The 13391-nt window shown below is 41.4% G+C and overlaps 1 protein-coding gene across 5 annotated transcripts in view; it reads left to right on the forward strand.

Moving 5' to 3' along the window:
• The window catches only part of VPS13D (vacuolar protein sorting 13 homolog D), a 275651-nt gene that overhangs the window by 203937 nt on the left and 58323 nt on the right, over positions 1 to 13391 (forward strand). The gene's annotated exons all lie outside the window — the stretch shown is intronic.

The following is a 13391-nucleotide window of genomic DNA, read 5'->3' on the forward strand; positions in this document are numbered from 1 at the left end:
TGGCAGGAACGATAAAAGTAGTAGCTGATGTTGGCACGACTCCGTAATGAGCTGTCCCCCCACCTTCCTGCTAGATATTCCATCTGGAGTTGCAAAGGTCTTTCTTCTTCAATCCAAACCAATACCTTTCATCTGTTGTTTTCTGTTTCAGCGATAGCAGTCATCTGCAAGATATCGTTGGTCATCTGAAGTCTATGTGGAAGGAATTAACTGAAATTCATTACCTGATCAGAGAGTATTTTTTGGTCCCATCTTTATTTTGCTTCTTTTTCTTTTTTTCCTGCTTCCCAGGCAATGCATGGTCCTTATACCACTTTATCTCCATTTGCCTTCTCCTGTCTTTTTTGCTGTTATTGTCATGTATTTTAGTTCTACTTATATTGTGCTTAACCCTCACAAAACATGATTTTTTTAGCTTAAATAATTGATATCCATTTATATCTCTACACATATTTATCCTGTATATTGGTACTTTCCGAGTTTAATTTTAATAAGCTGTGTCCTTAAACTTTTTAGAGTCAGATCTCTAAAACAACACTATCTGACAGAAATTCTCTTGTCAGATTAAAAAAGTAGAAACAAGTAAACTTATTTTTAATGTTTTGATTTAACTCATTATGTTTCAAATATTATTTCAATATGTAATCAATATGTAAAAATTGATGATTTATATTTTTCCCACTGTCTTTGAATTTATTATATATTTTATAATTGTATAGCATATCTTAATCTGTAGTACTCATCACCTTCTAAGTGCTCTGTAGTGTGTCAACTTATTGGACAGTGTGGCTATAAACTAAGAGATGAAACTAAAGTTATATGAAACAAACTTATATTGTGTGTTTCAACAGAAGAGTTTCAAGTCTCTGTGGCTAACTTGTTTGAATATACAAGTTATTATAATTCTCCATTACTATTTAGTCAGCTTCTCAAAACTTTTGCTGAGTGATTGTTTCCAAGATTTCCGTTACTTTTTTTTTTTTTCCTTTTCTCTGTAGACAGGGTCTCGCTTTGTCACCCAGGCTGGAGTGCAGTGGCATCATCACAGCTCACTGCAGCCTCTACCTCTCCTGGGCTTAAGCCATCCTCCCGAGTAACTGAGACTACAGGTGCATGCCACCATGCCCAGCTAATTTTTATAGAGACGGAGTCTTGCCATATTGTCCAGATTGGTCTTGAACTCTTGGGTTCAAGTCATCCTCCCACCTTGGCCTCCCAAAGTGCTGGGATTACAGGCATGAGCCACCATGCCCAGCGTAAGGTTTATTTCTTAAGTCGAATTCTGCCTTTGGTAGCATGCTTAGAAAACAAGTTCCATTACATTTTTTAAATTGTAGAAGAGTTGATCATTAGAGTATTGTATAGTATATGTTCAATTTAAAGAACGATGAAATGAAAACAAGGACCTAGCACTTAGCTTAGACAGTAGAATATACCAGTACTTTTGAAGCCTTCCTGATCACATCTTCTTCCTTCACTTTATACCCTGAGGTGTTCCCTGTCCTGAATATTGTTTTAATCAAATCTTTCTCTTCTGTTTACAGTTTTACCAAACATATATTTTTAATTCTGCCTATTTTTAACTCACATATAAGTCATATTGAATATATTCTTTTGTGACCTTTTGTCACTCACTGTGACATTTTTGAGATTCTTGCATGTTGATATATGTAGCTGTAGTTCATTCATTGTCACTGCTGTATAGTATTCCATTGTAGGAATGTGCCACAGTTTATTTATTTTACTATTAGACATTTGGACTGTTCCATTGTTTTTGCTGGCATGAACTGATGTTGTTACAAACATTCTTGTTCATGTTTCCTGGAACACATATAAAAGTCTCTCCATTATGGGAGTTACTTGATTAGAGAGTATTTTTTGGTCCCATCTTTATTTTGCTTTTTCTTTTTTTCCTGCCTCCCAGGCAATGCATAGTCCTTATACCACTTGACCTCCATTTGCCTTTTCCTGTCTTTTTTGCTATTATTGTCATGTATTTTAGTTCTACTTACATTATGTTTAACCCTCACAAAACATGATTTTTTTTTGGTTTAAATAATTGATATCCATTTAGATCTCTACACATATTTATCCTGTCCGCATCTTTTGTTCTTTTCTTTGCCTATCCATGCCTCCATCTGGACCCTTTTCCTTCTGCTAAAGAACTTCCTTTTGTGGCTCTTATAGCAATGAATTATCTCAGATTTGTTTTCCTTTTTTTTTTTTTTCTTGAGACGGTCTCGCTCTGTTGCCCAGGCTGGAGTACAGTGGCACAATCTCGGCTCACTGCAACCTCCACCTCCTGGATTCAAACGATTCTCCCACCTCAGCCCACTGTGTAGCTGGGATTACAGGCACCCGCCATCATGCCCAGCTAACTTGTATATTTTTTTAGAGATGGGATTTCACCATGTTGGCCAGGCTGGTCTTGAACTCCTGACCTCAGGTGATCCGCCCGCCCATCCCAAAGTGCTGGGATTACAGCTGTGAGCCACTGTGCCCAGCTTCAGAAAACATCTTTCTTTCACCTATATTTTTGAAAGATGTTTTTACTATGTTTATTCTTTCAGTCTTTTATGATATCATCCCATTGTTGTTCCATCCATTTCTCTTGAAACAGCTTTCAGTATTATTGTTCGTCCTTCAAAGGTAATGTGTCCTTTTTTTTTCTTTGACAACTTTAAGATTTACTCTTTGTTTTTTAGTTTCTATTAATAATATGCCTCGATATGATTCTCAGGCTTGGGATTTGTAGAACTTCTTGAATTTGTAGTGAAGTCTTTGGACAATTTTGGGAAACTCTTGGCCAGCGTCACTTTAAATATTGTTTCTGCCCCCTTTTGCTTTCTTTCTTTTCCTTCTGTGACTCCAGTTATGCAGAATTTGGACCTTTTTTACCATGCTGCTTACCCCTCTCATGCACTTTTCTGTATTTTCACCCCCTTGGTTCTTCATGTTTCATCTGGATATTTTTTACTGACTCATTTTCTAGTTTGCTAATCCTGTCGACTCCGCTGTTTCACCATTTACTGAAATCTTAATGTTAGTTTTCTGGTAAAACTCTCCATCTTATTTTTCTTCTGAAGATAGTAATCATACTATACCAGTGATTAATCTTGTTTTTTTTTTCTTAGTTTTCAGTCATTTAGTCCTGTTTTCTTACATATCTGGAAATTTTAATTGAATTCCTGACATTGTATAAGAAAGATTTTAGAGGTTCTGGCCAATATTATTTTTCTCCAGAGAGGAGTTAAACTTCTTCTTTCCTTCTACCTCAGATACCCAGTTTTTAAATTTTCCCCCATGCATACCTCCCCTGCATTTTTAACCTTTTATTTGCGGCAAGGGGTAAATATTAGCAGGAGTTTCCCAGAGAGACTTGTATTTTTGAAAGGATCAAAGCCTGATGCTTAAAGGGAAGAGTCTAGAGGAAGGATTCTTTTTCTTGGGATGGACAATAGAAAGAGGAGGTCAGAGACAGTGTGTGTGAGGTAGAAAGTAATCAGCTTCAACCCCTGGAATCACAACAAAGGACTTAAAGGAAACTGAGTCCTGAAGAATCCGTTCTGCTTAAGCAGGAAAGTCGGTGAATCTTTTTCATAAACAAGGGTTAATTAGTTCTCTTCTAAGTAAAAAGTACATTGATCCAGATCTCTCATTTTCCTATCTTTCTAGTCATTGAAGGTTTTCTCTTAAAATCAACAAAAGGCATCAGGATAGGCCATGTAGCCACCTTTGGAAAGGGCAGATGTTGAGTTAAGTGGATTCTGTTCTCTTCCATAGTCCAGGACTTTTCAGACCTGAAATCAGTTAACCTGGAGATGACTAATTCAGGCTCAAGACACCAGATCTGCTGGAAGTAGATGGGTGTGAATTTTTAATGTCCTTTCCCAGGTCACCGTTTGTGGATTGAGAGATAGCAAAGGTTGGAATGCTGACTGAAAGGCCACTGAGGAATCCAAGGGACATCCTAGGCAAATCCTAGGCAAAGACCAGAAGTTTCTGAGGAACTGTTGGGAAGTAGCTAAGCTGCAAGTTTATTTCTATTTTAGCCCATCTGAAAGGGGGGAACATTTGAGTTCATTTTTAAAAGAACCTTCTTTTGACCTTTCATTTGAGCCTGGGATCAAGCCAGTTTTCTAAAGAAATGAGACGGGACTTAATTTAAGTACCTTAGATTTGAACTACCTCCCATTCCCATTCTACCTCCTCCGCAAAAGACAGGTTCAACTTCTTTGTTCTCCCAGATGCTAAAGACCAGTTCCCAATTGGTGGTCTTACCCAGATACATGACACTTGTGTATAAATAACTTCCCTGGGCATTGCTAGAAGTGAAGTATCTGCTTTGCATATGCAGCTTTCCCAAAATGCAGGTCTATCCTACCCACCACCATAAAAAGTTAGTTGTTAGAAACAATAGCTTAGTTTCCACTGTGAATGGTGTATTACTCTTAGATGGGTCAGGGGTATTTTGAATAGCAGAAGACTGGCAAAGATCAGCTGGACATGGTGGCTCACACCTGTAATCCCAGCACTTTGGGAGGCCAAGGCGGGTGGATCACGAGGTCAGGAGTTTGAGACCAGCCTGGCCAGCATGGTGTGAAACCCCGTCTGTACTAAAAATACAAAAATTAGCCAGGCATGGTGTCATGTGCCTGTAATCCCAGTCACTCAGGAGGCTGAGGCAGGAGAATTGCTTGACCCCCAGGAGGCGGAGGTTGCAGTGAGCCAAGATCATGCCACTGCACTCCAGCCTGGGTGACAGATCAAGACTCCCTCTCAAAAAAGAAAAAAAAGAATGAACAATGGCAAAGATCAAGAGGAATGAAGATTGAACCAGATGAACTTTCAAAATCTTCTTTTTTTACTCTAGGAGCATGGTTGGTTTTGCCTGCTTTCTCTCCATAGTCCTCTTCTCTCCATATCCCCCTATATTTGTATCTCCATATGTGTCCATTACTGGTACATGAAACAGGCCTTTCCAGAGCAGTAGCTTCTTTTGGAGTTAGTTTGCTTGACCAGACCAGCTCTAACTAAGCAAATGTTTTAGCTTTGGTGCTCTACCTCCTTCAGGAAATCATTGTCCTGTGAGACACTGGGGTGGGAGAGGAGACCTCTCCTCCATAGGCAGCACCTCTTGAAATCACTGGTCCTAATCTCCTGGCCTCCATCTTTCTTCCTAGTATAAATGGTACATACTAGTAATGTAAGCTGGTGTGGTATGATGTGATCCATGTAACGGACATGTACCAAGCCTCCTATTTCTTCAGGGCCTGTTTCAGATTGTCAGAGTAGTAGCTTCGGGAAAAGAAGTAGATTCTAGGCCAAGTGGCCTCTGGAAAGGTCTGGGTGATGGAAGTGGGCCAGGTGTCTGAGTTAGGGATATGGATCAAGAAAGAACACTGGAGGCTGACTCCTCTTTCTTGTCCAGATATTTGCATGTAATTTTTCAGAAATTTTTTAATATACTTTTGTCACCTGCCTTCCTTTGTCAGTTCTGCTACTTGGGAGAGAAAAGAGATATGCCTGATGATTCTGTATAATTTTCACTGGCATTTAGGAAGGAATTTTTCTATGAAGACAATAGCAAAAGTCATGGTTGGGTTACCTCTCTAAGTTACCCAGTATCACACATAGATACTTAGCAGACTTTTGCTGGAAATGCTCATGGTCTTTCCAGCTTTATCTGTAAAATAAGCATAATAATACTACCTCACAGGATTGTTGTGAGGATTAAGCTAGTTAAATATTTCATTGATGAGAGGCCCCAAAGACAGTGGCTGGCACGTGACGAACATTGTTGGCTGATGCTTATGATTCCAGAAGTTCCACTGTGGTCTTCAGTACTTGGAAGTTTGCCCTTACCTACTCTGCTACACACTCATCTGAAACTTAATTTATTTAAAGAAATAGTTGGGAACGGATTTCTTTCTAAAAACCTCAAAAAACTTATTCCAAACCCTCGAAACCTATTTACTTTTGCCACAAGAAGCTCAGCTTATACTGGTGCCCAGCATCTATGATTATTCTCTCTGACGTCACCAACCTCCTTTCTTCTAAGCCTTTGGCATTAAAGTGAATATATTTTTTCATTTGAAATAAATACAAAGTACTTTGTAAGAATGGAGTTCTTGTGACTAGGAAGGAGATCATCTTGAGCTTCTTTTCTGTTGAGGAATGTTCGGTTTCATTTCTAGAGTTCTGTATTTTGCGATTTTAATTGACATATTTATGCTTTCCTTTGTTCCAGAATGGGCGTGAGGTGATCTCCATAGTTTAGGATGAGACATGCAAGATTCAGTGGGGGAGAAAGAGGAGGGAGCCGGAGAGCACTCATTGGAAGAAAGGATAGGATTTCCAGTAATAACCCTTTGATTTGTGTTTTTTTCCAAGTGCTTTCGTAACCAAGGTCTCCGTGGGTAACTCCATGGGTGGTGTTCTCCCTGTTTTGTAGATGAGGACACTGATCCTAAAGAGAGTGTGTCTTTTGCTCATGTTCACCCAGCTGATACTAATGACAGACTTGGCATCAGGACTCTGCTTTTGAAAGCCTGTGTGCTTTCTTGGAGTTGAAATAAGTTATCTGCCAAATCAGGCTTTATAGTGTGACCACCATAGAGGGAATTTTTTTCCTGCGTTATAATCTATCTCCTGGTTCAGTACTGAGGCACAAGCTATTTATGCATATTGAAAAACCTTGTTAGGATGGCAAAACTGGAGCTCTCATGGGGTGGGAAGGCATATTCCCCATGGCCAGTACTAACTGTAGGGAAACCTGTCTTCAGGCTTCCCTCTGCACGCTTTATGGGGTTTTCAGCAACGGACAAGTAGGGGCCTCACATTTTCACCATGAGCATGCACCCCTTCTGCCAAAAAGTCTTACACTGGGTCCTAGCTGATGAAGAGCTGAAAGGCAGGACACAATTCCGTCCACAGCTGGGCCTCAGGATTCATCCTTCCTTCATAATTCTTTATACTCAATGTAGAAAAACTATAGGGAAAATAGGATTTGACTAAGCCCCGACTTCTCTATGTTGAAGATCAATTGTCTTGATTCTACCTGTGTACATCCTGCTTATTTCTGTGCTTTTCACTTTATAGCATACTCCACCAATCCTTTTTAAGGAAAAAGCAAAATCCTATTATGGGAATGCTTCAAACCACTCTGAGCTTCCAGATTAATCTGAAACAGCATCTGAGTTCACAACTGGGTCAGAGTTGCAGAATAGCAAGAGAAACTTGCCAGTTCAGCAGGCGTGTGTCTTGGGTTAGTTAAGACAGCAGGACAGTCCTGAGGCCTGACTTCCTTGCATGTGTTTCAACCTTGTGTGCTGAGATAATTCTGGGTGGCTTTAGATAACTTTGTTTCTTAACTGAAAAAGGAGTGTCTGTTGCCTGATAAGTGTTTATCCGTGAAATAGCAACATGGTGTGCATCTTAGGGTAGGAGGGCTTTTAGATCTCCAGAGACCAGGAAAAAAAAAAAAAGCAAGGTCATTGGCTTAGGCATATTACTGGAATTAGGATGTCAGTCCCAACTTTAAAATGCCTCTATTGTTTTTATTCAGGGTCCCCTTTCTGGATTCCTCCCCTTCTTTTCTCTTTGCCTTAAGGGCTATACATAATCCATAACCAAGTAGAACTGAAAACAGACAAACGCACTCCTCTTCTAGTGGGTAGAAATCTGGAATCCAGAAATGCTTCCTTCTTGCCAAACCTCAACTTGTTCCGTGCCTTTTTTTTTTTTTTTTTTTTTAATCCTCTTCCCAGTCTCACCACCCCTTCGTGATTTGGCTGAGTGAGGACTAGCCGTTTGGTTTGCCTTTTATAAACAATAGATATTCACTGCTTTTCAGGTCACATTTTCCTTTAACTCTTCTCTGTTTGTGAGTATCACGAAAGGGTTCTTCAACATCAAGGCAAAACTCGCACTCAGAATACTTTTTAACTGTGGATATTTTGACAGTGTCAAACAGAAGTCAGTGGTGAAGACTTTCGTTCTGAAGTGACTTAGGTCTTACATGACTCAAAGGTGGTTTTCCTAGTAGTATACCAGCAGAGTTGAAAATGACTCTGAAGTTGAAAGTCCCATACTACTTCTAAGAAACTTGTAAAAAGTGTTGGCCAAATGCTACACCAAACATTTTGCATTAATTATCCTCTTAACTCTTCAAAACAGTCCTTTGCAGGCCAGGCTTGGTGGCTCATGCCTGTAATCCTAGCACCTTGTGGGGCCGAGGCAGGCAGATCACCTGAAGCCAGGAGTTCAAGACCAGCCTGGCCAACACGGTGAGACCCTGTCTCTACTAAAAATACAAAAATTAGCCAGGCGTGGTGGCACACAACTGTAATCCCTGCTACGGGAGGCTGAGGCAGGAGAACCGCTTGAACCCAGGAGGTGGAGGTTGCAGTGAGCTGTGATTGCACCACTGCACTCCAGCCTGGGTGACAGAGCGAGACTCAGCCAGCAAAAAGATAGAAAGTATGTGATTTTAGCAGATGGATAAACTGAGGTTCAGAGAAATTAAGCTTCTTCCACCAGCATGCGTGTTTGGTAACTTGTCAGGGTAAGATTTGATTCCTTTGCTCCTGCTTGTTTGACTGCATCATGGCAGCTCCCACAAAGTTTATGGCAGCCTTACTTAGAGGCACAATAGATAGTTGGGTTTTCCAAATTTATGGGTTCAAACATAGCTTATTGCAGACAATGCTGGTTAGAATTAGAGCTGTGTTGGTAGCTGAGGTTTGCAGCTGTACAGCCTTGTATAGTCTCTGACTTGTGGTGGTTTAACTTACGATTTTTTGACTTGACGATGACGCAAAAGCTATATGCATTCAGTAGAAACTGTACTTCAGATTTTGAGTTTTGGTCTTCCTGGGCTGGTGACATGTGATCTGATTCTGTTGCAGTGGTGGGCAGCAGCAGCCGCAGCTCCTAGTTAGCCACGTGATCATGAAGAGGGAACAAATACTCTACAGTGAGCCCTGCGGCCAGATGACTTCGCCCAGCTGTCAGCTAATATAAGTGTTCTGGGCATGTTTAGATATGTTAGGTGTATGAAATTCATTTTTGCAGCCTTTTCAACTTAAAAATGGGCTTACCCAGATGTAATCCCATCATAAGTCAAGGAGCATCTGTACTTGGAAGAATATAAAACTTCTCCATCACGCTATGGAGTCCTGCCACTTCTCTTTCTTTTCCTGTTGTGTTTGGTTATCATCTTCCCTGGTGACAAGGAAGATACTGCCACCAGCAATTACTCAGTGAGGCAAAGATATTAAAGAGGAAATTTCCATTAGGTAAATAACTGTGAAAGAAGAACCCAAGAGAAGGGAGAGAAATTCAAGCCCCAGCTCCTGTTACACTGGCCAAATGCCTTTGGCACCCCATGCTTGCTGAAGATCATAAAAGGGTCAGGTAAACTGATCGGACAGAATAGAGGAACACAGTGTGAATTTTTTCCCTTGCCCCATTCCAGTGTCTACTTGAATTTAGGTTTTATAAAATCAACCCTTCAGAGCCAGGCCCAAAACCCAGGCTAATTTGCGGTGTCTCCATTTGTGTAGACAATGAGATTATTTTGGGAAGGGGGTGTTGACAGAGTGTGTGTTAGCTATTCAGTAGAACTGGCATCTTGAAGTACTTCTGAGATTTTTACCCTCTTGCTGAAAATATTGCTTTATAGAAGTTAATGACTTCGGACTGTGGCCAGAATTCACAAGTATGGCGTGTGTTGAAGTGAAAGGAAGGGGAAAATCATTGTCTTTGTGAGTGTAACAGCAGATTTTCTGAAGGACATTTTGTTCCTTGGAACCTTTCATTTTAGCTAGAACAACATGCACTTGAAGCCTTAAGTATTTTGTGGACTTGAGATTGCTGCAAAATGAGGTAGGCAGACTTAAGTCTCTGCAAATGCTCCTTCTGGTATTAAGGTATTATAACCAAAGAGTTACAAATTGTCTGCAGATTACCTTCCAGTTGCTAGTCGCTTTCCCAGTTTAAAAGCCTAGCACACCCTGGTGCTGTTATGCCCGCTACAGATAGCTTCCGCTTTGCTAGGGGGGATATGCCATGCCAGATGCTTTACGTGCACACGATCCCTGAATCCTCAAGACAATCCTGCAGAATCCGATTATTCCCATTTTGCATATGAAGAAGTCAAAATTTAGGTAACATAATACTGTTCTTATTGAATGTCTCATATGTATCAGGCTCTGTGCTATGTGCCTTACATGTATTACCTAATCCTTACAGCATCTTTGTAGGGAATATTTGTATCCCCATTTTGAAAAGGAGGAAAACAGAGGCCCGCAAAGATTATTTGTCTGTGATCTCATAGCTGTTGGGTGTCACAGTCAAAATTCAAACTCAGGTGTGATTATCTTTCTATTATGCCACATCCATACTTCCCTACTGAGGTCTTGAAGGCAAGAGACAGAAACCACTTCTGATTTCTGATTCTCTGTCTCTAGCCTGCCATACAAGTAGGGCTTCTGCACATGTTGGATTGCTTGGTTGACTGGATGTGTAGTGGATTTGTACTTGCTCACATCGGGACTCATTTCTCCTTCGTCTGAATAATCTGGACCTCTACCTCCAGGCTTTACTTGTCACAAGACAGTGGGAGGATGGGATCATGAAGGATGGCCTGGGCCAGTCACTCCTACATGATGGTGTAGCTCTTTTGGGTATCTCTGCCCTGTTTTGATGACCATCTTCAAAGTCAAGGACCTGGGTAAAATAGTGCTTCCAAGCTTCAGAGAAGAGCAAGGCCAGAGGGCACCCATGATGAGCACCACTGGAATTCCCTCCCTCCACAGCCCACGTGTTTTCTGCTGTCTTTGAGGGAGAAATAACAGCTGGGCAGGACTTACCTTCCCACTGAGGTGGGGAATGGGGTAGAATTAAGGATGCCTAAGTAAATGCCTCCATAGTAAAAGGAGGCCACATGCTTTATGGTAGTCTGGATTCAATACTCAGAGTGCAGTGAACTGGCCCAGGGCCCTACCTTTACCACTGTATCCATCATCTGGCTGGCTTTGGTTTAGTTTCTGTAAAACGTCTTTCCCAGTAAAATCTGATTAACTACTCATCAATATAGGTTTGGTTGGATCATAGATTTCAACATCCACTCAAGTTTTCTGGGTTCTCAAAGCTGTATTTCTAGGGGTGAAGACTTTTGTAATGGTTGACTGTTAACAAGTGCCAAAGGACAAGTCCAGTTGGCTTGCACAAGCAATTATTTATGGACAGAGAAACAGGAATTCAGACAGAAGTCCTACAGTAAGTTGAGATAGGTGTAGGTACCTTTCCATGGCAAAGGTCTTCATCTTATGGAAGAATCCAGCATTAGAGGAAAGAGTGATGTCTTAGGTCATCTCATCCCATCCTCCTTGGGTCAATACATTGTCTTTGTACAGAGAACACCCAGGACCCAGTTGGTGCTGGGGAGCTGAGGCTGCCACAGCAGACTTAGTTGGAAATTAAGCTTTTGGCATAGGCTCACTCATCAACTTTGGATATTAACTGATGGCAGTAGAAGAAGAGGGAGTGATATTGGGTATTCTGCCTAGATTATTCTCCCATATTCTCTTGGTTGGGGCGGGGGAGTATTACGGGATTTGTAACTTCCTCCTAGTTAGCTGCCAGCAATAGGTAAAAAGCACTTTACCCAATCTGTCTTCCAAGAAAGAGAATGTAAGCTCTTACAAAGAATGTAAGAGCTTGAGAGAAACAGGAAAGACCTGAATAAGACCCTGAATTGGCTGCAGTGCTCCTGGGTCTCTTCAGGTGGAGATGTGTCCCCTGGAGACACACAGGACATGGGCACACGTCACATAACTGTGGTTCTCACAGCGTCTGGGGCACCAGAGAGACACGTTTTTGTCCAGAACCTGAAGAACACTGGCAGCCTACTTAATTCTAAACATAGCAGGGACTCTTATTGATTCTTTCCAAAACAAAGGTCACATTTCCTTTCTGTGTAGTTTGTGTCCTGGGTTCCTGCTGACTGTTTAGTGTATACTATTGTTACCTTCTCAAAGAGACTGTCAGATCTTGAGGGCAGGGTTCAAGGCTGCTGTTTGTTTGTGTCTTCAGCAGTACCTAAATCTGTCCTGGGCTCAGAGGAAGTACTTAGTAAAGACATTCTACCTTGGGTTGTAGGTCACACAGTGCCAGAGCTGGAAAGGATTTTGGAAATCGTGGAGTCCAACACTCTAATTTTGTAAGTGGTACCACTCCAAAAACTTACTTGGGAGGCTGGTGTTTATCTGCTGGAAAGAGAGGATTTTATTATGTTACACTGTAGTGCAAATGACCATAATTCTAAACCTTCGACAGGCTTCCCTCAAACACTGCAGCATGTTCCTCCTTGGACTAGTAGCAGAGTAATAAGAATAGTAAGAATGCTAACTAGATACCAGGCCCCCGAGCCATTGTCATGAATGCTCCCAGCCACATGACAAAGTACGTACTCTCGCTATTCTTCAGATGCAGAGGAGGCTCAGAGATAGGTGACCTTGCTCAGGGTCATGTAGTTACCAGAATGGTCGAGGGAGGACTGAAGCCGGATTTGGTCAGATGCCCCAGCTTGTGGCCCTTCTCCTATACTGTGGTAACTCTCAGATGGGGTCTCTGACTGAAGCCACTCCTTAGTGATTCACGGTGCTAGCTTTGCAGCATTGTGTGGTGTTTCCAGTTGTCCTAAAGGAAGTTATTAATTCTCATTAACTTTAATTCTCTCATTAGACAGGCAGTGATATAGAAGGCAAGGCAGAAAGCAAACATAATGATAGGGGTTACATCTCCAGAAAGGTCAGGAATCACTGCCCTAGGTTGTAAAATATTTGTACTGAGTAAAAGGCATGAGTCTGCCCATAGCTTCTTCCAGGAACTGTTGCTTTACGTGGAATTACTGCTGCGTTCACTAGTCCCTCTTCTGTGCCCAGAAATCACGTGTCACTTGTGTCAAGAATCCTCATGACTGAGGTTTCCAGGGCAGATCTGATCTGTGTAACACGCACCCTAACCCCCTTGCCAAAGGAGAATGAAATAGGCCCCTAGATGGCCACCCAGTTCCTGGGCCTTCCAGGCAGGCAGCTTGCCTTGAGGCTTTCCCCTGAGCCTTGTATCTAAGGAACATTCCTGTGAGTTTTCTAAGAGGTTAGTCCTGGGTCATTGGCACTTAAACCACTTGTTTTGGTAGATCCTTCCTGAGACGGTTAATTATATATTTGATATCCTTCTCTTTTTATGCCTGAATGATGAGGATAAGTACTCTGTGGTTTATTAACTGTCACTTTAAACCTTTTCAGATTGTCTTGTGACAAAACAGAGTTTTATGTCCTTTTTATCCCAGCTTTGATGGATGAGACAGCTTTTCTGGTTAA

The sequence above is a fragment of the Nomascus leucogenys genome, chromosome 24 (assembly GCF_006542625.1).
Source record: "Nomascus leucogenys isolate Asia chromosome 24, Asia_NLE_v1, whole genome shotgun sequence".
Taxonomy (NCBI): Eukaryota; Metazoa; Chordata; class Mammalia; order Primates; family Hylobatidae; genus Nomascus; species Nomascus leucogenys.